A 27491-nucleotide genomic window follows, 5' to 3' on the forward strand; every position below is an offset into this window, starting at 1 on the left:
GGGGCGGGGACGGGGCGGTGCCGTGAGCTCACATCCTGCGGCGGCATGTCGGCCTGGGGTCGGGGAGCTTCTCGGCGGTGACCTGGGGGTAGCTTTTTCTTATCCCCGTTATCAGAGACTCCCCCACCATGCCCACTGAGCATATCCCTCAGTGCCACATCCACACGGTTCTTCAACACCTCCAGGGACGGTGACTGCACCACCTCCCTGGGCAGCCTGTGCCACTGCCTCACTGCTCTTTCTCAGAATAAATTCTTCCTCATATCCAACCTGAACCTCCCCTGGTGCAACTTAACTCCTATCCCAACACTGTTACCTGGGAGCAGAGGCCGACCTCCACCTCACCACACCTCCTTTCAGGCAGCTGTAGGGAGCAATCAGGTTTCCCCTGAGCCTCCTCTTCTCCAGACTGAACAATCCCAGCTCCCTCAGCCACTCCCCATAAAATTCGTGCTTCAGACCCCTCACAGCTTTGCTACCCTTCTCTGAATGCACTCCAGGGCCTCAATGTCTTTCTTGCAGCGAGGGCTCAAAACAGCACAGCACTCAGCAGTGCGGAGAACAGAGGGACGATCACCTCCCTGCTCCTGGTGGCTGCACTATTTCTGGTAAGTAAGCCAGGATGCTGTAGGCCTTCTTGGCCACCGGTGCACACTGCTGGCTTATGTGCAGCTATCTGCTCACTAACACCCCAGATCCTACAGCTTTCCAGCCACTCTGACCCAAGCCTGTAGCATTGCCTGGGGTTGCTGATGGCAAAGGGTCCAGAGGGGAAGACCTATCAGGAATGACTGCGCTCCATGTGTTTGCTTGCTCAGTGCAGAGCAGAGGAGCTGAGGGGAAACCTCATGGCCTCTGCAGCTCCGGCTCCTCACAGGGAGCAGAGGGGCAGCGCTGAGCTCTGCTCTGTGTGACAGCGACCAGACACAAGAGAATGGAGCTGTGCCAGGAGAGGGACAGCTGGGAGTGAGGGACAGGGTCTGTGCCAGAGAGCGGTGGGCATGGAACAGCCTGCCCAGGGCACAGCCCCAAGTGCTGGAGTTCAAGGAGCATTTGGACTGCGCTCTCAGACATTGGGTTTGGATTTTGGGTGGTCCTGTGTGGAGCTGGAGGCTGGACTCAATCATCCTCATTGGAGGGCCCTCCCAAATTGGGATATTCTATGATTCTGTGTTGTTTCATCGCCCTCTAACACTCACATTACTAGAGAAATGAAATTTGGTTCCCTACACTGGTAAAAGTATGATAGTAACTTACTCAAATACGTGATTTCCACCAGCCATGTGTGAAGTCACTTAATCAGGTTGTCCCCAGAGTGCTTGGGATTGTGGTAGGAAGGCTTCCTGCTGGGAGGAATCCCACCTGCAGGCTGCTGCTGGAGCTCAGCAGAAATTTCAGTTCAGTTCCAGGGCTGTGGTAGAGCTAGGACTAGTGTTAGGGGAGTGAGAAGAACAAAACCTGCTGGTATCAGATCAGTACTCAGCCATGGTTCCCTTCTAGAGCTGCAGCTTGCCCATTTGCCCCCCAAATGGCCCTTGGAAGTCTCATTTTCAGGCTACTGGCAAGCTGGGCATTTTCTTAACAGTTAGTGACTGGATAATCAGAAAATTTCCATTGGCAGCCCCTCCTGCTGATGCACCTCACATGCTGTTCGGACAGGAAACACCTTGCTGCTAACGACCTAAGAGCCTACACCTCCCTAAACAGAGGGCATGAGTGCTTGTGCTCCTTCCCATGGCTGAGCGCCCATCTCTATTGTGAAGAGATGCCAGAGGCAGTGTGGTGAAAGCCTGAGACGACCAGAGAGGAACATCTTCATGGCCAGCATTGAACTGGCTGGGAATGCCTAATGTAATGCTTATTATCCTAATTTTCCTATGGATAAAAGGCTCAAGTTAATAAATTCCAGCTTGGAGGCATTTATGTTGTATGAAACCAAAACTTCTCTGGAAGAAAAAACAGATTCAGCAACATTTCACTCAAGCATCTCGGAGTCAAAACAAAGCTTTGAAACTCAAATTCACATGTTTTCCTGCAAATGGCCTGGAAGATTTTCACTCAATTGGTTCTTTGAGTGTTTTGGATATATGTGTGTTTGCCTTTGAATAGGTGTGTTAATTTATCAGTTGACTTTATCTGTATGGCACTTTTCTTATTATTAACTTGGGAGTGACTCAAGATTTGTGCTTCTCACCCCTGATTAGTTGTATAAGTGTTTTTAAACCTTCTGCAACACCCTTCTGCTCTATCAAATCTTCTGACAGCCTGCTTTGCTGATTTAGACTGACCTCTCTGCCTGCAATGTAGCAGTGATCCCAGGGATTTAAATGGGAGAAAGTCTGAGCTGAGAAATGCTTTAAAGTGTACTTTCTTTATGAGCACTCAAAGCAGGACTGCTTGAAATCCCCAGGCTATGAAGTATGGCCATGAAGTATTTGTTGTGTAGTCTTGTGGTGATTGTTTCTGAATGCGAATCACTTGCACCTGGATGCTTCTTTCAAAACAGCCATGTACAAAATTAATTTCACAAAACGCAGTGTGAATCAGTATGGAAGAGGAAAGTTATATTTATTTTAAACAAATTTGATTTCAGTCACCTACACATTCTGTTCTAGCTGCAGTAGATGCACTCCCACACCGTGTACTCAGAAACATCAAGGTGGATGTCTGAGTAACCCAGCCAGTATGCAGCATGCAACACTAAGAACGTGGTGCTGGCTATCATGTCCTCACTGCATCTCTGCAGTCCCCTGTGTTTTTCAGTGATGAGCAGTTTTGTGGATGTAGCTCTTACATATCCTGTACAATTCAAGCAGTTTTACTTTTTCTCCGGAATATTGAGCAGTGTGGCATAGGTAATTGTTGATGTCCATTCCATGTGTTTGCAGGATCTGGGTACAACCTGTTCTCTTGTCAGGATAACAAGGAACATGTGGCGTGCTGCAATTTTTTGTCCTTCTATTACCAGAGTGCAGCCTTTCTGGTCCTGCTGCGGACAGCTTTGTACCGCAAATCTCAAAGAAGTGAAGTCTGCAGGTCGGTCCACCAGCGATTTGCCTTCGGCAGCCACTGGGTGGCAGTGCTTTCTCTGCCTTGCTGCTCTTACAGGATGCCAACGCCTCGAGATGCCCCATGGCTCAGGCATTCCCATCTAGCAAAGAGCTGTCTAAAATATTAAGTATTTCCAGGACTCGTGCAGCAAGCAGGGCTTTCCTGGAAGCTGAGTTTCATTATTATTATTGTTATTATTATTATTATTATTATTTTTTAAGTGGTTCGAATTGGGGAAGATCTAATTCAGCAGTTCTGGAAGTTTGTTTTTATAGATAGATTTTACGGAAGACAAAGACCTACCATAAAAATCTGTAGCTCACTGTTTCCAGGACTTTGGTTCCCCATCTTCCTATAGCCCACAGGTTTATGTCTTTTATGTCTCAGCAGATAATAATTTTACAAGACAACAGAAGGGTTTGTTCAAGCTTCAGGTACCATAAGGCTGATTGTTGTAAATGCATGTGCTTACTAAATTGCCCTTTGCTGGAATTTTAGAGGCAAAGGATAGAACAGAATGAGGGGATGAACACATTTCCAAGAAAAAAAACAAAAGACAAAACAAAAAAACAAAAAAAACCAAAAAAAACCGTCCTGATTGCAGATTGAAATCTGCGTCAAATTAAAAGGATTTCCTTCTAACGGAGATCACATGAGTGTGAGCTCTTTGAGAGCAGGTAGTCTGAAGAAAGTCTCCAGAACCATGTGCCAGAGCAACCACTTTGATACTGGATGTGTCTTCATGAGGAAAGAGTGAGAACAAGAGCGTACAGTCTGCTCTGCAGATGATCCTGGGTTGTGAATTCACTAAAAATTATTGCATCTTATTCTTCTAATGTCTACCACCTGATGCAGACAGAAGCAGTGATGTTTATGCTGTGACACCAAACACTGCCCTTTCTTACCCTTCCTCACCAAAACACTGAAAGTTCAGGGAAATCCAGTCCTAGAGTTTTTTGTTTGAACTTTCCCTGCATCACCCATTATATTTAGCTCTAAATTCTAGCCTGCCTATGACAACTAATATTGCCGAAGCTTTTGGTTATTCAGTTTTGAGAAGAAAATTGTTGAATCGTTGGGCCTGTCTGTGGTGAATGAGATATAATCAGATGTCTGGGATGGCGAGAAATATCAATTAGACGTATGCATAAACTGTGTTTGCAGGTGCAATATCAGAGTTGTTGGTCTATCATCTTGCTTTCAGGCAAAACACAAGGCAGTTTCTATTTTTTATTAGCTTCTCCATTACCTGCTCTCAGTAAACAGATTGTTGGCTTTTTTGGATAGACATTTGTGCATTTCTTCACCTTCCACTCAATGTAGTTACCCAGCCTGATTTTTGGAGTATGCTGCACCTAATAAATGTGCAGCTGCCATAGCTACTGTAACTATACAAATACAAAGAAAAGCTCCTCAGCTTTTAAGGAGCTGTGGGAGGCAGGTAATAAACCAAAGCTTTGCTCCTTGCACACAAAGCAGGTGAAAATAAAAACACCAGGCTTCCCTGCAGGCTTTGTTCTTATGAGCAGGTACTTCAAGAACTGCAACATAGCTGCCGCTTCTGGGAGCAGTCAGAGAGTAAGAAAGAGCAAGGCAAAATGCTACTGCTCACGAGAGAGCCCTCTCTAATAAATCCAGTTATAATTAAGCTGGTGATAACGGGATCTTAAAATAACAGCGCATTCATTTTTGGAAATATTTATTTTCCTACTTGCCTTCTTCCATTTTCAGGCTCTTCTCTCTTGTTCTTTTCTCTCTTCTGGTTCAAGAAAACCACCTCCAATACATCCATTAGTGTGAGGCTGTTCACTAAAGATTTTGCAGCTTTCCTGAGCACTTAGCTTTACTCGTATTGATGCACTGTCATGTATGCATCCTAATTCTCCACTCCAGTGTTTTTAAAGAACCCCTTATATAATAGAACTCCTGGAAATTCACTTCTTTTTAACATGCTGGGTAAATTATATTCTCACATGTAGCAGCTTATTCTTTTTCTGTCTGCTCCCAGTAAGAGAGCTGATTTCTGCTCACTGAATTCTCTGGCAAGTTGTCAGTTGGCTATAATGAAGGTAAAATTGGGTCCAGGAGTGTTAAATCAGATCTTCTCCAGCACAGAAAAGCATACCCAGTCTTTCAGCCATATCACTCTATTTGCAAACACCAGGAAGTCTTTTTTTTTTTTCCTTCTCTCTGAGCTGTGAAACATGATATGAAATGGCTGCTAACAACTGTTTGAATTCTAGTAGATGGGGGCTAAAATTCAGCCAGCAGCTTGCTGCAAACCCAATATGTTCTGGTCGACACATAGACCAAGAACTGCAGCCTCTGTATCTGAACAGCAAAAACATTTGTGCGATCACCAAGAAAGTTAGTGTTATTGGTTTGTTGGAAGAGATTTTCTTTCTTTGTTTTCTGATTCAGAGCTTACTGCCCCTTACTTTGCTTGTCTCTGAAATTCAAAGTGCTAGTCACTCTTTAAAGTACAGTAATTTTAAGTTGCTATAAAATTATTCTGAAGCTACAGCTGCATTTTCATTCACACTTGTAGTGTTCACCTAGTATATTTAAAAATGTTTGGGGCTTTGGGCCAAGTTTTACTATAAACCATAATAAATAGTTGCCTGACTTACGTGGGTATCTTCCTTCAGCAATCTGTTTCTTGCTCTCAGATTGGCCTTTGCAGCTGACATACCTGCTTCTTTTCCTGCCAGCATTTTACATTTTCCAGCTGAAGCACATCATATCTTGGTTCAGCAGTCTACCAGCATTGTGACTCCTCAACACTATTTCCAGTCAAGTATTTTCAAGTTTCTTTGACCTCTGCCTTCCCAGCTCACCTGCTTTAAGAAAGCGTGCTTATTGTCTAGCTTACAGAGTACTCTAGCATTAGAAATTCCTAACTTGTGTTTTTAAAATGGCAAGTAAGAGTATGACAGCATACTCATACAAAGCCAACAACTGGCTTTGACTCACTGCTTGCTTTGCCCAGCTTGCTTATCTATTGATTTCAGTAAGGCTGCTAGTATTCACTAGCCTCAGCAAGAAAGTACATGCAGCTCCATCTTAAAGAGGTACTTCTTTTCATAATCCTTGCTGGCTGCAGTTCAGCTCTGCTCTCCCCACACCCCTCACGATTTCCTGTTTTCTGTAGCCTCCCTCCTATTTGTGCCCTGCATAAGGCATAACTGGAGAGGAGAGAAATCGAGAAGAGATTACCAGTTTTGATAAAGCCAGAGGACTACTATCCACTCCTACTTTTTCAAGTTAGGTCACAGGAGGCTGCAATGAGGAAATTAAAGAATATTAAAAGAGACTGTTTCCCTTGGCAGCATGTTGAAGGGACCAGGAGTACAGATATTGTTCTTCTTGATCCTCCCAGCTGGTGACTGGGACCTGGGTAGAAGGAGAGAACAGATCAGTTGAAGGAATGGCTGTGTGACTGGTGTCACACTTGGGGTTTTGGCTGCTATGATCCTGGATGCAGTTTTGATAAACCAGGCATGTTAGTGTTGGATGGGATGCAAATGACCTGGATGGGCAGGAATGTTCTGGCAGCAAGTTGGTTGGACTGATTAGCAGAGATTTAAACTAGATTCAGTGGGGGAGAGGGATGTACTTCTGAGTGATGGAGAAGAGCTAAGGAACACCATCACTTTGGGAAGCAGCAGGGGGAAACCTCAGATTTGTCCCAGAGGAATTTGGGAGCACTCCTCTTAGAAGGTGTCATAGCTCATAATCCAGCTGAAGTGCCTCTACACCAGCGCATGCAGCATGGAAGATAAGCAGGAGGAGATGGAAACCATGGTGTAATTAGAAAACCATGACCTAATTGCTATCACAGAAACATGGCAGGATGAATCACACAACTGGAATATTATGACTGAGGTTTACAAACTTTTTAGAAGGGATGGGCAGGGCAGCAGAGGCGGGGTGTTGCCTTCTATGTTAAGAAGTGTTTACATTGTGAAGAGCCGCCTTTAAAAAAAAGAAAAGCCATGAACAGGTTGAGAGTTCGTGGATTAAAATTAAGAACCAGACCAATAAAGGACACCTAGTGGTCAGGGTCTGCTATAGGCCACCTGATCAAGGGGAGCCTGTAGATGGCGCTCTGGGCTGTAGCAACTATGCTCGGACTGAGTTTGTGATCTCGAGAAATAAGGATCTGTCGAAGAGCAGTCGGGATCCTGAATTTCAGGAAAGTGAACTTACAGACGTTTAAGGAATTCTGGATGAGATCCCCTGGGAAACTGTCCTTAAGGACATAGGAATGGAACAGAACTGGCAGCTCTTCCAGTCTGAGAGCACAAGAGCTCTCTGTCCCCAGACAAGAAATCAAGAAAAGAAGGCAGGAAATCAACAGGAACAAGGACCTTCTGGTTAAACCAAGGGAGAAGAAGGAAATGTACAGGCAGTGGAAGCAGGAATGGCGAATGGTTGGCCTGGGAAGAATACAGGGATGCTGTCCAGCTTTGCAGAGATGAGATCAGGAAAGACAAGGTGCACATGCAATTGAACTTGAAATGAGATGTGAAAATAGCCAGAGGGGGTTCTACAAGAACATTGGTCAGCAGAGACAGGCAAATAAGAGTATACCCCTTCTCATAAATGAGAAAGAACTGGCTTCAACAAACATGGAGAAGGTTGAATTACCTAGTAAATCCTTTACCTCAGTCTTCACTGGCAGTCAGTTCATGAACCTCTAGGCAGGATTTTGGGGCAGAAAATCCTTCCCACTGTAAGAAAAGAGCAACTCTGAGACCTTCTGAGGCTGAACATGTACAAGTCTATGGATCTGGATGACATGTAAACCAGGGTCCTGAAGGAACTGGTTGATGTGGTTGCCAAGCTACTCTCCATCACATTTGAAAGGTCATGACTGACAGACGAAGTCCCCAGTGACTGAAAAAAGGGAAACATTGCTCCTATTTTTAAGAAAGGGAGAAAGGAAGACCTGGGGAGCTAAGGGCTTGGAAGACTCATCCATATATCTGAGAAGATCGTGGAACAGGTCCTCCTGGAAGCTATATGAAGATACATACAAGATGAGAAGGTAGTCCATGACAGCCAGCCTGACTTCGGCAAGAGCAAATCTTTTCTGACTAATTTGGTGCTCTTCTACAATGGAGTGATGGTGTTGGTGGACAAAGGATGGGCAACTGACGTCAGCTACTTAGACTTGTGCAAGGCATTTGGCACAGGTCCACACCACATCCTTATCTCTACATGATATGGATTTGAAGGCTGGACTGTTTGGTGGATAAAGAATTGGTCGGATGATCACAGGCAGAGGGTTGTGGTCAGTGGCTCTCTGTATTCTTTAAAAAGGCCATGTAGGATGCCAATCTGTTTTGCTGTCACTTGGTTGCTTTTAATTAATCTATGTCTCTTTTAAATTTGGGGATATCAAGTGGAGTGAAATAGTTCGCGTAACGTCTTTGGATAATAATACTTTGAAGAGCAACAGAAAGCAACCTAGGAAGAAAATGCTTCCTACAGGACTTGCATGTTCTGGAGTGATGGTGTTTGCATAGTGCAGCCCTGAACCATTTAGAGATTCTGCTAATATATGTATCCACTGCCTGACCAATACACTGACTGAAAAACAGAGTTATCACAGCTGACTTTGGTCAGAATCTGAGTAGTGAAAGAAGAACGAGAGTGAGGTGGTGGGTAGGAATCACAGCTCTAGCATGCAGCAAATGGTTAGTGTTGGCAACCGCGCTCCAACTCTGAAATAGGAAAAAGTCTTACAGCTCCTCATAGGCCATGCTTTAATTGTGAAACCATCTGATGGCAAAATTACAGTAGGAAGTACCATTGGGGGATTTGCATCAGATAACAAATGTGCCTTTGTAAGGAAATACCACAGAACCAGTCATGCAAGAGCAAGAGGGAAATGGAACGGGTGTCTGCAAAGACAGGGAGGGCCCAGCACGAGTCAGAAGGCAAAAGAAAAGCGTCTTCTTTGCACCAGAGAGTGAGGCACAATCTCCGTCCTTGTGCTCTTTAAAAACAAGGACAGTTTTCGCCGTGTACAAGAGCAGAATTGGCTATTTCAAAACATGGAGCAAAGCACAGACTAGACCCATTTTCCACCATGTGCTACGGCTCAGCTGGCGTAGCAGCAATGTACAAAGAAAACATATTTTTTTCCTTCATTAAAAAGCATAATTCTGCTATGCTTCCATTTTAAACTAATTGTACATTGGAGTACAAAGCAGATAATTTTGAAGACAGATTTTTCATTCCCAGACTGGAGATGATTCCATTTTCCAGCTGCTGGAAAACATCGTTAGCTGATCCTGTAATGGAGTCTAATGTAAGAACTGCCTCATTACCATCAAGTGTTGCCAGCTCTTAGTTTTGTGTTCTGCTTCATAAATTCCAAAATGTGGCTCAATGTGTTTAGGAACTATTTCCCTGTTTTAAAAGGAACCAGAATCTATTCCAGGACCCAAGCCAGTTCCCTTACAGTTTAAATGAAGACAGATTGCCATGAGCTTATTTCAAAAAATGAAGAAGTTTTTGCAAAACAATTTCTTGTTCTTTTTTCTGTCTCTCTTTTTTTTTTTTTTTAAGAAACAAAAAATTGTGCTTTTTGTGTCTTTGAAGAGCAGTGAATAAGCCCAGCAAAACTGGACCATTATATGTGCCTGTTAGTCAAGTATTAACATCATATTTTTTTTTCCTAGGCAGAAAGCAGTAAGGAGTCAGAAGCCATTCTTCCTGATTCTACATACCAGCAGGGTTCAACTCACTCCAAATCAAAGTGGAGTTGCTGAGGAGGGACTAATTATGAGGTCTGTAGGATTTCTCCCTTCAGTTGTTAATTTGATTATAATCTAAGACAGTGTTAATCAGTTTAGGTCAGCTCTGTGTCACCTGACTTTTGTAAAACAAGAGAAATCTCTTCTAAATCATGATTGCTACTTGGTATGCTCATAGCAGTTTTTCACTTTTGTAGGCAGCCTGTAATACTGAATAAGAAAAGGAGGCAATTTTCTTCTCTTACCTAGAAAGACAGAGCAATGCAACAGATTTGTACTGTTATTCACATTGCATATGTCCCTAAGAAATACTAGAATGGAATTTTCTCGGGGCTGCAAGAGTACTTCACAAAACAAGCTCACCAAGGAGAACATCAATCACCAACTGAGCACCTTCCAAATATCTGGGCAATTTGCCTGGGCAACACAGGATCCTTGGTCTTAGCAGACAATTACATGCGTGTTGAATTTCACCTAGTTTTTTGGTTTTTTTCTGAAAGGAAAAGGAAAGTAGAAAAAAACCTAAACACATATTTTGCAGTTGGCTGTTTATCATTTTCTATGAAAAACTGGCAGCTCCCATCATGTCTGGCCAGATGTAAATGGATGAAAGGGTCAACTAGAAAATGGCCATAGATGTGATAATATATGTACATAAATTAAAACAAGGAGAGCTTCCATTAATTTACTCCTATGATTTTGACTTTGAGAAAGGAAGCAGAATCAGAGGGCAGTATCCCAAGGCAAACAACCAACATTGGAACAGTTCAGAGATGCAAGAGGATGTGTGTTTATTCTGTTCAAGGGGGAAATATGCAGCTGTAATCCTAATTAAAAAAAAAGAAAAAGATTTCCTAGGGTGGTTTTCTTTTAAATCTATTCAAAAGAACATTTTAAAATGCTGTGACCTCTTTTCATCATAATTTCTTTCAAAACAAACCATAGTATCAAGAATCACTTCTAGCTGTAGTCCTCATATTTTGTTATTAGTGTGTTCGTTATGTAGGCTCCCTCCTATACTGTTCCTGGAGAATTGCAAAGCAATCAGAGCAATGTGCCGGCCTTTGGAAGCCATGGCAGGGCCTGGACTACAGGTTTCCTATGGGTTTTGCATGCTTACTGGACAGAGCTGTATGGAGAGGGTAAATGCCAGGTGTGACATTGCAATGCTGGGACAAGCCTCTAGTCAAGATGCACTTAAACCCACAAACCACTGAATTCTCCACAGGGAGTTATTTTATTTTCTGAACCCAAAATGCAATTTAGCTTGTTGTGTCCTGACTAGAAATAGTGTACATGCAGCATGCTGAACTTCCAAATGTAGGTATGTAAAAAATATATCTGTTGTATCCTATTTGCCCATCTCTTCCTGTTCCCCTGAGTTAAAACACTGGGCTTTGGTCACTTTTTCCTCAGAAAATATGTTAACAATAATCATTTTTCATTGTGAGAAGGGCTAAAAAATTTATCACCTCAACATCCTCACCTTATATTGCACTGTTGTACTTTACAGAACGGAGTCTGCAGATGGAAAAATTTTAGCTGCCTGAAGTCCTATTTATACTGCCAGTTCTCATTTCACAAATCTGTTTTTAAATCAGAGATTTAAATTAATCACTCTCAAACTAATCAGTGAATCAGTTTCAAATCTGGCAGCCAGTCCATGTTGATACAGGATTTTCTGCATGTATGTATTCCCAAATTTTGTTTGCACAGTATTTTATTGCAAATACAAAAAGTAAATGGATTTGTCAATCATGAATGGATTTGTCAATTATGAATGAAATCAAATGAAGATGAATGCAATCAAATCAGACTGGGGGAGAAAAATGATGTGTACTCCCAGCAACCTGTCAGTAGGGCCTGAACTAGCAGGGAATTGACATCCAGTACTTATGTGTTAGATCTTCTTATAAATAATAAATCACTTTTTCTTTTTGCAAGCAACATGCACTTTGTTCACCGTTTGAAATTCTTTACATTATTAACAGCTTGTTAGGAATTTTAGAAGCTGAGATAAAGAAAATACTCGGGAGATCCTACATAGTTTATTTCATACTTGTCTTTTGTACACCTGCCTTCCTACTTTACAAGATATTTTTCATAATTTTGTAATAGGGAGGAAAGTCTGGGAACTTCTCTGTGGCATTTGGATGCTGTAACTATTCTGAAACACAATTTGAGTAACACACACCGTTTTTGTAAGTCATCACATTGTACACATTGAGTGTGGCCAAGTTCTCAGTATTGTTTTCGGTTTAGTTTCTTTTGCCTGTCAAAACTAGCAAGGGCAGGTTATGTATATATAAAAAACAGGTTTAGGAATTTGTGATTGCAGCATCTTCTAGTTGAGAGGCCATGTGCAGGGAGACTCTTGCTTCTTCATAGAAGACATTGATGTTTGTGGAGGGAGTGGTGAGAAGGGCGGCAGGACACTGACGATGCAGTGAAAGGAAGATGGTACAGACAAGTGGGGAAGCTGTGTAATATTTCAGTCTTTAGGACTCTTTTCCAGAGATAAGATCTGTGTGTGCTTTGCAGGGAGTTTAGGTCTGGTGTGGAAATGGAGAGGAAAGAAGGCTGGAATTTGTGTTTTTACTCAAGTACTGTTTTCTGTTCAGTTCATTACACTTTTACAGCTTCTGGAACTGACGTGCCAAGGTGTATATTTCTTCTTGGGAGCAATCCAGCAGAACACAGGTCCTAAAAGAAGCTGTGAAGAAACAAGGGAATATAACAAACAGCTTAACAAACACAGCTGGTTCCTCAGTGATTGGAGAGTGGAGTAGAGAATAACCCTCTCATCCACTGAAGAAAGTATCACACAGAAATCTGTCTTTATAGCAAAAGTTTGTTTCTATCCTCAACTTAATTTAAAAACTTCTTGCTATGATTTAGCCAGCAAGCTGAGGCCATTATCTGAGTAAGGAAGTGGTCCTGTAAGAGCTGCACTGAGCAATTGAGAAATGGGCCTACACGTTTGCTCCAAAAGATGCCAAAAGACAGGAGGAAGGAAGGAAATTCCTGCGGAGGGAGGAAATTCCATATCATCAGTGGAAGAGTTTAGTCAGTGAGAAAAGGAACATGTAAAACATACCACAACAGAGGAAAACTCTGAGGTTCATGAAGCACAAAACAAAACCTAGGTGCTGTACCTCTTCCTTCCATTCCTTCACATTATCTGAAATAAACCAAATTGGAAATGTCACTAGTAATGATTTTTCTGCAAGAAAGCCTTACTACTAAGTTCCCTTTTGTGAAATGTTGTCCTGGGCCAGTTGAGTATATCCAAGTCAAGAGTGAGCAGCACAGTGCTCTGATTTGAGAACGGACATATGGAGAATAAAGGAGATTGCTGCAGCAGGTACAAAACTCAGCAGAAAAGGAATTGTGTTCAGGCACAGACCTTGCAAAGAGGACCATCCTGTTCTTGCACACTCCAGAAATCTCTACAGGAACAGCCAGGCTTTGCTTAGGTCTTGAAAGGTTTCAGCATAGGTTGCTGAAAGAAAGGATACTAATTAACTGTTCATTAGTTCTTTTCTAGAAGTAATTTATTCTTCTTTCTTTCTTCCAGTAGACATCTCTTCCTCTGTTTATGTGGCACAAAGATAACCTGCAGGGATAAATGGAAATTGAGTTTGTGCCCTTATTCCTAGAGTAATTTGAATTGATGTTATACTGCTGGTTAAAAAAAAAAGCTAGCCTACTTTCTGTGCATTTTTAATAATGACTTAGCCACTTCTTGTTTATTTTGGAATTTTTAATTATTTTTAAATTATTTTCTTATTTTCTATACCTTAATTCTCACATCCTTCTTATACAGAGACAATCACTTCACATAAATGAGACAGAAATTTCTTCCAATTGTGATTTGTAGCAGTGATTAAAAATTGAAAAGACAGATAGTCTGGTACATTAAGGAATTAATAATATCTGCAAGGCATCTCCTTCAGTGCTTTAACCTGTACTCTTCAATGCATGAGCTTTGTTTTTCTTATTGAAAGTCCTGCAGGAATGCCACATCTGCTCATCTGTGTGGGTAAAGCTCAGCAAATCTCAACATTAATTCAGTAGAATGCTCTGAACTGGTAGACAGCCAAGGCAATTAAACAGCTATCCTGATAAGGAGAGGCAAAGAAGTTTCTGAAAAGAATCACTGTGGCATAAAGTACCAACAAAGAAAGAAATATGGCAGTAAGGAGATTACTCACAGCATTTCATTTTTCTTTGGCATTTATTTCCTTATTAATGCTGGAATCTCTGTACATGATGGAAGTGAAGTTTGGCATTTCATGCTGATTTAAAAGCTTGCTAATACTAATCTCCCTGTGTCACTGAATGAATGCATCTCTGCTAAGTAGTCTCACTATCATTAAGTATAATTGCGCTAAATTAGCATCCAGGGAGATGCCCTGGTTAAAAAAAATCCGGGTTGAAAGGTTTGTACTGTAGCAGTAGTTGTTTGAATTGACACATGGTTTGGATTTTATGGCATTGCTCTGAATAGTTACTTTGATTTTAGGTAAGACATTTTCCAAGAGTAAGAAGGTTACACACTGACTACATCAGACTGAAAAATACCAGTGTATTTGAAAAATATCAATGCATTGCACAAGGTCAGTTTGCCATACAAATGCTTCAAACGATCCTCTGAAGAATATCTGTTGGAAGAAGTTCTTTTCTTTTGGGGGCTGTTGCATTGAGCTTCTAATTATCCCACAGTGTAAGGCTAATATGATAATTCTGTAGGCTAGACATTTCTCATGTGGAATAAGGAATAATTTAAAATGGTCATTAGAAGCTGCATGATCTTGAAAATAGAAATTCTTTTCATTTTGTCCATAACATAGGTAATTGTGCTACAGTCTTCCTTACAATGTAGTGCTAATTTCTGGAGTTACTAGTTAAGGTAACAAGGGAGGCATCTGCACCATATTGTGTTCTTGGTTACCTTTACACAGAAATATGCCAAAGAACAATTTCAGATAACAAAATGATCTGATGCTTGAGAGAATTTTCTCTATAATTAATCAGCATCTGAGGACATTAGCATGTTTGCTTAAGAAGGAATTTTTTTTTTATTACTTGAGGTTCACAAACGAAGGTTACACAGCATGAAGGTCAGCCTTTAGCTCAACGTGACAAGCCTTGTTTCAGAGGATTATTTTAAAAAATATTTTTTATATTTAATAATTTGCCTCCTAACCATACTTAATTACTAGCTGTTTTATTATCTTTCATCTCATGTCCAGCAAGCTAAACTGATAGAAAATTACCGTGCTTTTTGATATAAAAGGAAGAGAGAATGTCCTTAGCTCCCTGCAGAGAATCATTGCATGTCTAATGTTTGCTTACCAGTTTTAGATTCTACTAGCACTGAGGTGCTTTTAAGTATTATTAATTCATATTCATGTGCACACAACAAGCAAATGTATTTTGAAACCATGCTGATATAATCTGTCTTTCACAGACTGCTCCAGTCAGAGCACCAGGACTGTGTTGGACAGGAAGGAAAAATGAATTCCAGGATGAGGAATCTCCACTGACCTTGTCCCTTCCCAGGCTCTACACAAGAACGTCACTGCTGATTTTGACAGGTCAGTAAAAAAAGGTGACGGGCGCTGTCGGGTAATCAGACAGGATTGGCTGTATTCTCTGGAGCGTAAGGGATTTGGTTTCGTAGCACAAAATTGGTTCTAGAGATGACCATTTATGCTGCTTTTGCTACCTCGTTAGAGATTTCCCAAGGAACAGTACTACTGTGGAGCAAATTGCTTTTTTGCTGACAGTGCCTACCGCCTACATACCACACCTTAGTTTGCACTTCATGGCAGCGCCTAAACTGCAGCACACGTATCCTTATGTGAGCCTGGCATACCAGATGGACATGTTGGCTCACTCCTAAGAGTTGAAGGAAGATTTTGTAATATTTTTCTTCACGTTTTCATGTGCCAATAACAGGAGCATGTGATCCCTAATTCCTGAGCTGCAGCGTTATTCCTCCTCCCATACCAAGCCTTTTCTGAACAGGTTTAGCCAGCTGTGCAGCTGTAAAGTCATTTTTCTCTGCTATCTACAGATAGATACCAGAATAACACTGCAAAAATTCCTTTCAGTTCCTTGTGGATAAATAAAGATCTGATCCAAAAGTTGCAAATGTGAAAGGATCGTATCATGCCATAATATAAACATCTCATAATGCCATAGTATAAACAAATGCTAGTCCCTGAGTGATTTAGCTTTCTAGTACCACAACTTTTCCGTTGACTTTCAGAGCAGGGTTGAGTGAGGTCATTGATATTGTCTTAGGGACCACTGATTTTCAATGTTTCATTCTTTAATGTTTAGATTTTAATTATTCTTTGTTAATTCCTCTCTACAAATTAAAGTTCTTCTGCAGAGAAGAATGAGTGTGTGAAACATACATGGTTTTTATATTCTTTTGTTTCATTTTCTTATGAATCTGCTAAATGAGTGAACTACAGGAGCCACACTCTGACCAACAGATTACTTGTCAGCAGAGCACTAGCTTGCTTTGAGCATTGCTTGTGGAAGATGCAGAATGTCCATCAGTGGAACCCTTTGTGATCAGAGCAAATATGACCAACATAAAGTTTAGGTCAGAACAATAGGCTACACCATTGCTTCTCAGACTTTTTTTTATTGGAAGAAAAAGCCAAACTTTAAGCAGAGAAAAATATATCAGATTTTGCCATACCTTTTCCTCATATATGGAGACAACCTGTTTATATTCACTGACCATTATTTTTATTCACTTCTTTACTTATATTTGGCTCCATGTTCTGCTAATAGTTTGTTTTGTTTTGTTTTGTTTTTTAATTGTTCAGCACGTGTGTCATCTAAGATGTGATGAGCAAGTGGTAAAAAAAAGCTTAAGAAGCACTGAAATGGGTAAGTTCTACAGCCTTTCTATCCATTTACTTTTTGGCTGATATGTATGTGTTTGCAAATAGATGTTACCAGGAGTCCTACTTGCACCATTTACTGCTGACTAGTAAGAGTGGGAATGTGAGACCTTCTTCTGTGTTCCTCTGCTCCTTTGGCATGCAGTATAATAAGCTACCAGGACAAACACAAATGTTCATTGCTGCCGTCTGCAGCCCATTCATCCAAATATTGTTCTTTCTATGACTTTTCATGTAGTTGTTATTTGTAGCGATTGTAAAAGCAGCAAATTTTGAGGCAAGGGAATTGTCTGTGTGTTCTCACTTACTTTTACCTGTTTTATTTCTGATGAAAGGTCCTGACTGACAGAATGACACATAATCTGTTTAAAGAGCGGACTGGATGGGTACTGCTTTGCAGCTAATACTTCGTGAGGTTTTTGTGAGCTCTGAGTCAATATGAATGTCAGCGTGGGGAATATATTTAATCTTTCTGCGTAGTTGTTTGTATCAGCCTTCTCCTCAGGCATTCATAAGCAGCTGATAAAGCTCTCAGTGGAACTTGCTGTGATGCATACTAAAATTGATTTGCTCAACCTGTCGCTTGTGTTATCTAGTAGAAGTTTAAGGCTTTAAGCTAGTCAGAAAATTTAGAATTCGAATTGTCCTTTGGCTGAAGAAGAGGTGATTGTCCCCCTCTATTCTGCCCTTGTGGGGCCCCACCTGGAGTACTGCATCTAAGTCTGGGGCCCCCAATCAGGAAAGATGTTGAGCTTTTGCAGAGGGCCCAGAGGAGGACCACAGAGATGATTGGAGGGCTGGAGCACCTCTCCTGTGAAGACAGGCTGAAGGAACTGGGCTTGTTCAGCCTGGAAAAGAGAAGGCAGTGGGGAGACACCGTTGAGGCCCTCCAGTATTTAAGAACAGCTTATAAATATGAGGAAAACAACTTTTTATATGTGGAAATATTGATGGGACAAGGGGGAATGGTTTTAAATGAAAGGAGGGGAGATTTAAATTAGCTGCCAAGAGGAAGGTTTTTACTGAGAGATTGGTGAGATGCTGAAACAGGCTGCCCAGAGAGGCTGTGAATGTTCCATCCCTGGAGGCTGTCAAGGCCAAAATGGATGGGACCATGGGCAATCTCACTGAGTACTCGATCTGTGGCTGGCAATCATGCCTGTGGCAGGGATGTTGGAACTTGGTGATCCTTGAGGTCCCTTCCAACACAAGCCCTTCTGTTGTTCTATGGTTCTATGATTCTATGGAAGAGTATGTGAGCATTACCAGTTTTTGTTCACTGCAGCCATTTTAGAACTAAGGACAGCAACACTTCAGTTTTGAGCACTGCTTCTTGACTGGAAAAAAGACTAGCATTTTAAGTGATGATTTTATGAGTGTTTTGTGACCTTGACAGTGGTAATACAGTGGTAACACAGTGGTAACAGTGTCTTTTTTGAACATGTGGCCCCATTAATAAATGGCATTTTATAGTATCCCGGTGTGAACCCTGGCATGACCTCATTGAAGGTACTTTGGATTTGTATCACTGGAAATTGTCCTCTGACATCCCTTGTTTGAACTTTCATGATATTTTTGAGATTCAGTACTGTGGTTATACAGTGGTGCTGTAATGTCAGCTGTAGAAGCAGAAAAGGTGCAGCATATGCAGTGCTTTTGTGGAATGCCTATTTTGCCTTCTGGTGTTCCTTCGGATCCATCATAGATAAATCTAAGAATGGAGGCAAGACTTTGTTTTTGGTCTTTTTTGTGGAAACTGCATACATGAAAACTTATTCATATAAATGTACTTAGTCTGTGTTACCTCTGCGTATACATTCATCACCAGACTAAATACATGACATAATTTTACATTGAGAGCAAGTAGCCAAAAGATGGAATTAAGCACATCCTATAATTTAATACCAGGTATTTTGAATAATTTATTTTAAATGTTTGATAATGGATGCAACTTACAACTATTTATTAGAGCATTAGAACACTGCAGTTTTGGATTAATGCAACCATTTTGTGATTACGGTGTGGTTATTTACCAGTGTGCACTGCTTTGTAGTGGCTGTAACAGACTGACTGGGTACTGGGCTCACCCTTAGCTGAGATTTGGTCTGTGTTTCCAGCTGCCTTGTCTTGTGAGAACTCCTTGCAAATACATCAGGTAAATTGCACATGAATACTCTACCTGGCACACAGACATGGATATTAAGGACTGTTTTCCTTTTCACCAGAAGTACTTATTTCTATCTCAGCAACCTTCTCCTCTCTCATACAGTGCATTATTTAATTTCCATTAACAGGCACTCTGTGTGCCCATTTAATCAAGAGAATGAAATAACAGTACTTTTGACTCAAATTGTTATATAGTATAAAAATAAATACAGATGTTTCTGATATTCAGGCTCCCTTCAGGTGGACAATTGAGAGTTTAGGCAAATGTTGTTTTCTTGCACTGTTAATAATTTTCTACTACGAGTATCGTAATACATCTATTTACAGAACCAAACTGTATTGACAGCAGGGAGCACAGTGCACTTTTTGTAATGTCAATCTGAAGATTGTTATTTAAAGCAGAATCAAAGGCTTATGAAGAAGATATGGACTTAGCTCCCATGAGGTGATAAGGGAAATTGCATTGAGACAACAGAGCAGAAGGTTAGCTTACTGCACTCTGCAGTGGAGAGATATGAGAAGCAAAAAGGAACAGTAGTAAATCACAGGGTAATGTCATCATGTTATTTCATGGGATGCCCTGGAAAAACGAACAGAAGGAAAGCAGTGTTATGTCTTCCACATGCACTGTAAGCATCCATGGTACGACAGAGTGATCCAGCTGCTGAAGATAGGCTCTAAACAGAAAAAACATGGGAAGGTAAGATGCCTTTTTAACTATGGTTAGGACAGCATTAACTCCATGAGAAACCTGCTTAATAAGTGTTCTCCAGAAAGCATGGAGCATACCTCTTTATACCCCCATCCAAACAATTGGAGCAGCTCAAGTGTATTCAGTAAGTTGACTGTTCCACACACAGGTAATTTTAAAACAGATATTTCAATTTAAAAATAAAAAATTAAAAATTAAAAAAAAAAAAAAAAAGGAAAACAAGAGAATGTGGAGGCATGAGGAGAATGGAAATTTCCTTATTCATAACTATTTCAAAGCCAGTAGAGCACCACTGGCATGAGCTGATGGCTATTGGGGAAAAGAGTGACTTCACTTCCAAGACACTGGGGACTGCATTACCTGGAAGTTTCTTGGAGAAACTAAAGGATGGGCTGGAAGTATGCTGCAAGCTAAGCCTTAAGCTGGGTCCTACAGCACATCCGCCCAGCTAGCTTTGGCAGCAAGCTCACCAGAAAGCTGAGTTTGAAAACTACTCTTTCAATCTAATGCATTCTGTCCAAAGAAAAAATATTCAAGGATGGGGCAAGTTTTCCTGCTCTTCAAAAGGCAATGTGACAGAGGTATAAGGGCACAGTATTGTAATCCCACATGAGAACATTCCCATTGCAGAGAAACGGGAAAATGTGCCTGCATTTTGGTACCAGCAGTAAATGATACTCTCTTGATATAGTTATCTGTCCAGTACTGCAGCATTACTTCTCAAATTTTCTGTGTGATACATAGAGTGACTGAGCATTTCCCAGTTATATGCTGCACTAAGTAACCCAAGTGCATTATCAATAAGATAATTCCATTCCAACCATACCTTAAATATTTTCTGACTGACAAATTGTGTTTCTTTATCATGAGAGCATAATTATGTTTGGAAAGAGTATATGTGCATAATCATTGTGTCATATTTATCATAATGGGTAGAAAGCTAACAGAATAACTTTCCCATAGAAACAGAAGATTGCAATAGGAGTGCTGAGTCTTTTTGTGGTGATAAATGGTGCTGACTCTATGACTGCCCTTGTTTAGTCCCTGGTGGTATATCTTCACAATAACATTTCTACTTACATTATGCCCTTTACTTTTGCTTTTATCTGCTCAGCATTTTGGCTGCCAGATTTTACAAAAACAAAGAGAACTGTATCATTTCTTTCCAAGAATCCTTTTATTTTCTCTCCGCGACTGAAATGTGATATTTGCATGTGTGGTAGTAGCAAAGTGTTCAAATCAACTGATACTCTATAGCAGTACCAGATCAAGGCCTGTTCTCAATCTCTCATAAGAATTCAGCAGTCATTTATCTACACAAATGTACATGTATATTTGCTTTTTCAAGGAACAATTGATTTGTTAAAAAAAAGAAAGAGATATGGAGGAAAGCTAAGTAGTGTAATTCACTGCACATGTTGTGGGGGCCAAGTGTGTATAAGGACTTCTAGAGGAATTACATCAATTTATGCAAGGAAAAATCATCTGGGCTGTTACATCTATGGTACCATCTCTGGTTCAAGAAATTATTGATCTGCAGATTGTTGGAAGCTGATGGAAGTTGAGAGACACTGTGCCTGTTCTGCTCAGTCAGTTCCTTGTGATGGCCATGGACAGTGAGATGAGAAGAATCAGTGAGTCCTCTTGCTCTGTTCACCCAGGATTGGGCTGGGGCCCCTAGGGCCCCAGCCGACCTATATTGTAGCTGCAGGACAGCTGTAACCATGCCTGGCTGTGAACCCTGCTAATGGACACATCTGAAGCCATGCTAGGATAATGAAAAAGTGCACACAGAATCACAGAATCACAGAATCACCCGGGTTGGAAGGGACCTCAAGGATCATGTAGTTCCAACCCCCCTGCCCAGCAGGGCCACCAAACGTACACATTCAGATCAGGTTGCCCAGGACCCCGTCCAACCTGGCCTTGAACACGTCCAAGGACGGGGCATCCACAACCTCCCTGGGCAGCCCGTTCCAGGGCCTAACTACTCTCCTTGTAAAGAACTTCCCCCTAACATCCAACCTAAATCTTCCCTCCTTCAACTTGGATCCATTTCCCCTAGTCCTGCTGTTGTCAGCCCTTTTGAAGAGTTTACTCCCCTCCTGGGTGTAGGTTCCCTTCAGGTATTGATAGGCTGCAGTGAGGTCACCCCGCAGCCTTCTCTTCTCCAGGCTGAACAAGCCCAACTCCCTCAGCCTGTCCTCATAGGGGAGGTGCTCCAGCCCCCTGATCATCTTAGTCGCCCTAGCAATCAACAGATTGTCCATCAGTATATGCAGAGTTCAGACTAATAACACTGCATACTTTGCAGTTGGAATCTGTTCATTACATTTGCCTTGTGAGAAAGAAAATCTGTGTCCAGTTTTCTCTTCTTGACTTCCCTCTTTGAGAATTTAGTAGATAAGGTTAAAAGGTATAATGTTAACAACTCTGTTGAGTGACTGTTTGTGTGCACAAAAACATAATTCAAGTTTCATCAGCCTTTCCTATCAATAAGTTTCAGTGCTGCTGGGAAAGGATTGTTTCTCTGTTACCTTCTGCCTGTGCAAGAATTGAACCACATCAAGGCTCAGAATGAGAAAGTACAAACAGCAAATGAATGAGGCAAACTGAATCCCTCAGTGAAGATCTTGTGCTAATAAAACTTTTAAGCAGTCAATATTGCATCTGCTCCATAATTTGGTTCACTTGTAATTTTTGTTTTAATAAAAAACATAATTCATTTCTTCAATATCCTGCAGTTCTGTTTACACATTCTATATAATTACAAAGCTTTTTTCTATTCCACTTGCAAATTTGTAACATTTTTTCTGCCTCCTCATATTTGCACCTTCCTGGGCTTAACCTCAAAATCATTCTTTCTGGACAATGAACTTATTTCAGCTCTTTTCTTTCCTTAATAAGAAAGTTCCGTTTTTGTATTCTTAAGTCATCATATTTGATTCATTTCTATTTTTACTAATTCTATTCCTATTTTCTGCTGTGCTTATATCCTCCCCCTATATTTTGGGTCAAAAGTATTATAAATAAATTGTCATTATTTCTCTGTCTGCCAGGATAACTGCTTATAATAGCCTGGTTTCTAATTCCTTAGAGTTGATTAAGGACTTATGCCCTGCAGCCTACACTGTTGTGTCCCAGCCCGTACCATTTCTCATGAATGTCCCCATTATATGCTTGTGTGTCCAGTCTTTTTGTGAATCTGATTAGCATTTGACCTCTGAGATGACCTGTGGCAAAAAATTCCACATTTTAATTACTTCCTATTTTATTCAAAAGAAAACTCAAAAAATTACTTCTTTCCTGTCTTTCAGATATCCCGTGACTTGGTTTTTCCCCTGCATGGAGTAAAAGCAAGGAAGGCTCACCCTTTCTTTGCTGTACCCTCTTTTGTACTGTCTTTTATTTCACTCTGTGTCTCTCTTCTGACTACTCTAAACAGTTCACAACTTTTCAAGTAAGAACTTCATACAAAAGCTTTTGTATTCGTGAACATTGTCTGTCTCATATTTTTTGTGTTTCTGCAGCTCTTTTTTGTAAGATGATGATACATCTGGCTATGGGCACTCCTGGTTAGACACATCCTCAGGTTCTGAAATAAAAAATAAGACTGCAAATACTGCTCTGTCTCATTCTCTAGGCACACTTTTTTGATCATCCATTCATAATGTGTGCAATCTTCTCTGCTTGATGTCTTTAAAGTGGCTGCATATCATCTGCACTAGAGATCCAGGCTGTCCAAAGTGACAGATAATTCAATCCTAAAATATTTCTTAGGGCATGTAAAAGGCAGAAAGAACAGATTGACATGCAGCTGTTAGGAAGAGTATCCTTTGATATATAAGCAGAGAAAGCCTAAACCAAGAATAATTTTCCAGAATCCATTTTCTGAGTGTCTTTTTACTTTCAAATATCATTCAAGTCAGACATTTGCCAATTTACAACATGAAATTCAGAAGCCTGTTGGCCAAGCTTTTATTCTAAACTCCAAACTATTGTGCTGGCTCTTCCTTTTGCTATATGTAGGTTTCCAACACATTCTTCTTTTTTCTCATCAGTACAGAAACAAACCAGCCTAGGACCTAGGCCTTTAGAAATTGAGCTTTTTATGAAGTAGGGTACATTTTTTTCAGTAGATGCTAAGCAGATGAACTGTTAATTGCACCTGGAATTCCAAGTACCTCAGTACTTCTTGGTCCTTACTCTCCACCAGCTTTCAAATCACGTATGTATATGCTTTCAGTTAGATTCTGTATAGCATGTCACTATTACGATTTGCACTGACTGCTCTAGGATAAGTCACATAATACCTTTACGTAATACCCTATACTTGCATGCAAAGATAAGAAAAAAAAATAGAATTTTCTAGGAGTACTATCCATAAACCACAAGACAGTTCAGATCTTCTAAAGCAAGAAGAGGGGTCCCCAAGCTGCCCCCTTTAAAGCCCATGTCAAAGTTCCCTTTCTTTCGGCCTTGGCTAACAGGGGTTCCTTTGGGAACGTTTAGAAGGGCTTCAGGAAAGGAAGGAAAAGATTCATTTTAGACTGTGAGAAGACAGGAGAAAAGGTCAGTTATTTTTGGTCCAATTCAAATGCCTGAATTGTCTTGGGAAGGATGAGTATGTTTAAAAAGAAAAAAAAATTTACATATGTATAAAGCTGTAAGGAAATATAAATATAAATATAAAGCAGGACATACTGCATAACAGGTTTAAGTAGGAGAGCTGTGTTATGAGAAGCTAGTTCCATTTGTGAACTAGTGAAGTATGTTTATGCTTTCTTAATTTAAAGGAGAGTGAATTGCTGGAATCAGACTCAATTTGAGAAAGATCTTCCCTTTTATTTAGTGAAGAAAAGTGGTAATAGGAGGGGAATTTTATATGATAGATATCTAAGCACATGCTGTGTACCACCTACGTATTGACTGCTAGAGAGTAAAGAATGAAATAATCACTGCCTCATTGCCATTTTATGCCAAAAATATGTTTGTTAAATACTGGCCTTGCTTGAGAACTTTGGGGAAGATTTCTCCCCAGCTTTCCCAGTGAGGTATATATGCACTGTGGAGTACACATTCCTGAGGCACTCTGTCACCAGTAGATTTCTTTGTTTGCTCAGCCCTGGAATGTCTCTTTCTGCTGTTCACTTTTAGCTTTGGATTTTGCATATACTGTTCCATAGAGTGGAATGTGATTTTTTAGAAACATGATATTAGTATGTGGCTTTCTGCATTTTTGATACCACTTTATTAGCATTATGAGCTCTGCAGAGAAGGACCTCGGTTTTCAGGTAGGCCAATGGAGTGTGCCTCCATGGCCCTGAAGGCCAGTGGCATCCTAGGGTGCATTAAAAAGTGCACGGCTGTCATGTCAAGGGACCTGATCGTTCCACCTGATCGTTCCAGAGCACTGAGAGCTGCTGCCCACAGTCCCCAAAGCACAACCCAACACTCAAGCCAAACGCTCGTTCCACCTCCAAGCCTCGTGCACACGCTCAGCAGGAGTCCAGGACGAACAAACTGGACCAGGCTCTGCCCACGCCCAAAGGTACTCAGTGAGGGTGGTGTGGACACAGTCCTTCACTTGATGATGTCACTACCTGTTGCTCTGTGATGTCCCTGCCTTCCATCTGCCCACACAGCTTTCTCACCAGAAGCCCCTTGCATTCATATGTCTTCATGTGTGTTTGTGATCCCCTCAGTGCCACTTCCACCCACTTCCACTCCCTGCCCTCGCCTTTTGTCTTCTGGGTACTGCTGCTTCCCAGCAGACTCTGAGCCCTGGGCTGTATATTCCCAGTGGCCCATCAGGTGCCCTTATACCTCCCTCCAATGCAATTTCCAAACTTTCAATGAACATCAATCATTTCTTCCCCCTTGTTGTTGTGTGCGGGTTCTTTTTTTTTGCGTTTTAAACTTACCTTCAAGAACCACAGCTTCTGAAATTTGCTTCTTCTCTTTGTTCTTGTAGAGAAGAGTGTTTGTCATTAATGTATTTAATACTTCTCCTCAGCAGGCTTGTGGCACTCACAGGGCTGTGATCAGTGGCAGAGTCCAGTTGGAGGCCTGTAGCTATTGGTGTTCCCCAGGGTTTGGCACTCAGACCAGTCTTGGTGCACATCTTCATCAGTGATCTGGATGAAGGGGTAGAATGCACCCTCTGCAAGTCTGCTTATGAGACAAAGCTGGGGGGAGTTTCTGTCACCGCAGAAGACTGTGCTGCCATTCATACAGTCTTGGGGAGGAAAAATTGCATGCATCAGTACAGGTTAGGTTCTGACCTTCTCTGCAGACAAGGAACGTGGTGACCTGGAGGACAACGGGTTGGCCATGAGCCAGCAGTGTGCCCCTGTTGTCCTGAAGGCCAGTGGCATCCTAGGGTGCATTAAAAAGTGCATGGCTGTCAGGTCAAGGGACCTCTCCACTCTCCTCTACATGTGGCCACAACTGGAGTATGACGTCCAGTTCTGGGCTCTTCAGTTCAAGAAAGACAGGGAACTTCTAGAGAGAGTCCAGTGGAGAGCCTCAGAGTTGATGATGAGGGTCCTGGAGCATCTTCCTTGTAAGGAAGGGCTGGGAGACGGGCTGTTCATTGTGGAGAGGGCTGAGGGGGATCTTATCAATGCTTATGAATATCTGATGGATGGGAATCAGTGGATGGGGCTAGGTTCTTTTCAGTGGTGTGCAGCAACAGGACAAGGGGCAACAGGCAGAAACTGGTATCAGGAAGCTCCATATGAGCATGAGGAAAAATTCTTTTTTTGTGGCAGAGCCTTCCAACAGTCTGCCCAAAACTGTTATGGACTCTCCTTCCCTGGTGATTTTGAAAACTCTCCTGGACTCTGCCCTGTATGATCTACCGTGGGGAACCTGCTTTTGCAGGAGGTTGCACTACCTGATCCTTAGAAGTCCCCTCCAACCCCTATGATTCTCCAGTTCTGTGATGAGTCTCTTGTCCCCAAATACATCTACAGATGTAGTCCTTGTTGCCCAGTACGTTGCTTTTGTGAAGCTTATACTTTCACTAAGATTGTGTTTTCTAGACAATTTGACCTTATAAGTCTCTATGTCTTAAATAAATCAGGTCATTACAGATCAGGACTGTATCGTATTTGTATGTGTTCCCCACTGGAGGCAAATTTACTCTGAAAATGACTTCGCATTGGACTCTTGTGAGTGAGAGATGGAAAACATTCATATTCACCCTGGATGAAAGCTAGAGGCATAGACAAGATGAGCTGGCTGCCAGGTTCACAAGCAGTGAATTTCAGCCTGTCCTTTCTAACCTATTCTTCTGTCAAGCAGCTAAAACTAATGCACAGCCCAATATACAGCAAGGAAGCTGCTTTCACTCTGCTCTGAGACGTGTGTAATTAGTTGATCTTTTCTGTTCAGACAGTTAATAGTCCCCAGAATATTTTGTGTTTAATAGACAAAGAAAACACAGTGGACTTTTGTTATCTAATTCTAGTGTGGCTTCTTGCTGCTCTGTGTGGGAAGTTCCTTGTGGAAGAATTGAGGAGGAAAAAGCCTTTCGTAATCTTTTAAGATGAATACAGAATTTCCTGGGCTACAGTGTAGGAATAATTAGCAATGAAGCACCCGTGGGGAGAGACGTATCAAATAGGATATCACTGGATCAGTATTTGGTCTGGTATTAATTAGTGAAAATACCAATTAAGGTTTCTATTAAAAAATCTGGAAGATAAAATGAAGCATGCATTGTTCAAATTTATAGAGGCCGACTAGCTACAGAATGATTGATCAAGAGATTTTCGAGTAAGAGGCAACTTTTAACTGGAATAAGATTTTAATTTAGATAAATGTTAACTAATGCACAAGAGGGTAACACTTTGTAAAATG

The 27491-nt window shown here is 41.3% G+C and overlaps 1 long non-coding RNA gene across 2 annotated transcripts; it reads left to right on the forward strand.

Annotated features, from left to right (window-relative positions):
- Positions 1 to 33: 33 nt before the first annotated feature.
- On the forward strand, positions 34 to 16815 carry LOC128085804 (uncharacterized). Of its 2 annotated transcripts, XR_008209101.1 has the most exons (5): positions 34 to 608; positions 9744 to 9851; positions 14344 to 14437; positions 15292 to 15418; positions 16670 to 16815. It is a non-coding gene; the product is annotated as an uncharacterized LOC128085804 (long non-coding RNA). The 2 variants fall into 2 exon arrangements; XR_008209102.1 differs by lacking the exon at positions 14344 to 14437 and having other exon boundaries at positions 16670 to 16813.
- The last annotated feature ends 10676 nt before the right edge of the window (positions 16816 to 27491 follow it).

The sequence above is a fragment of the Tympanuchus pallidicinctus genome, unplaced genomic scaffold (genome assembly GCF_026119805.1).
Source record: "Tympanuchus pallidicinctus isolate F22 unplaced genomic scaffold, pur_lepc_1.0 scaffold3, whole genome shotgun sequence".
In the NCBI taxonomy this organism is placed as follows: Eukaryota; Metazoa; Chordata; class Aves; order Galliformes; family Phasianidae; genus Tympanuchus; species Tympanuchus pallidicinctus.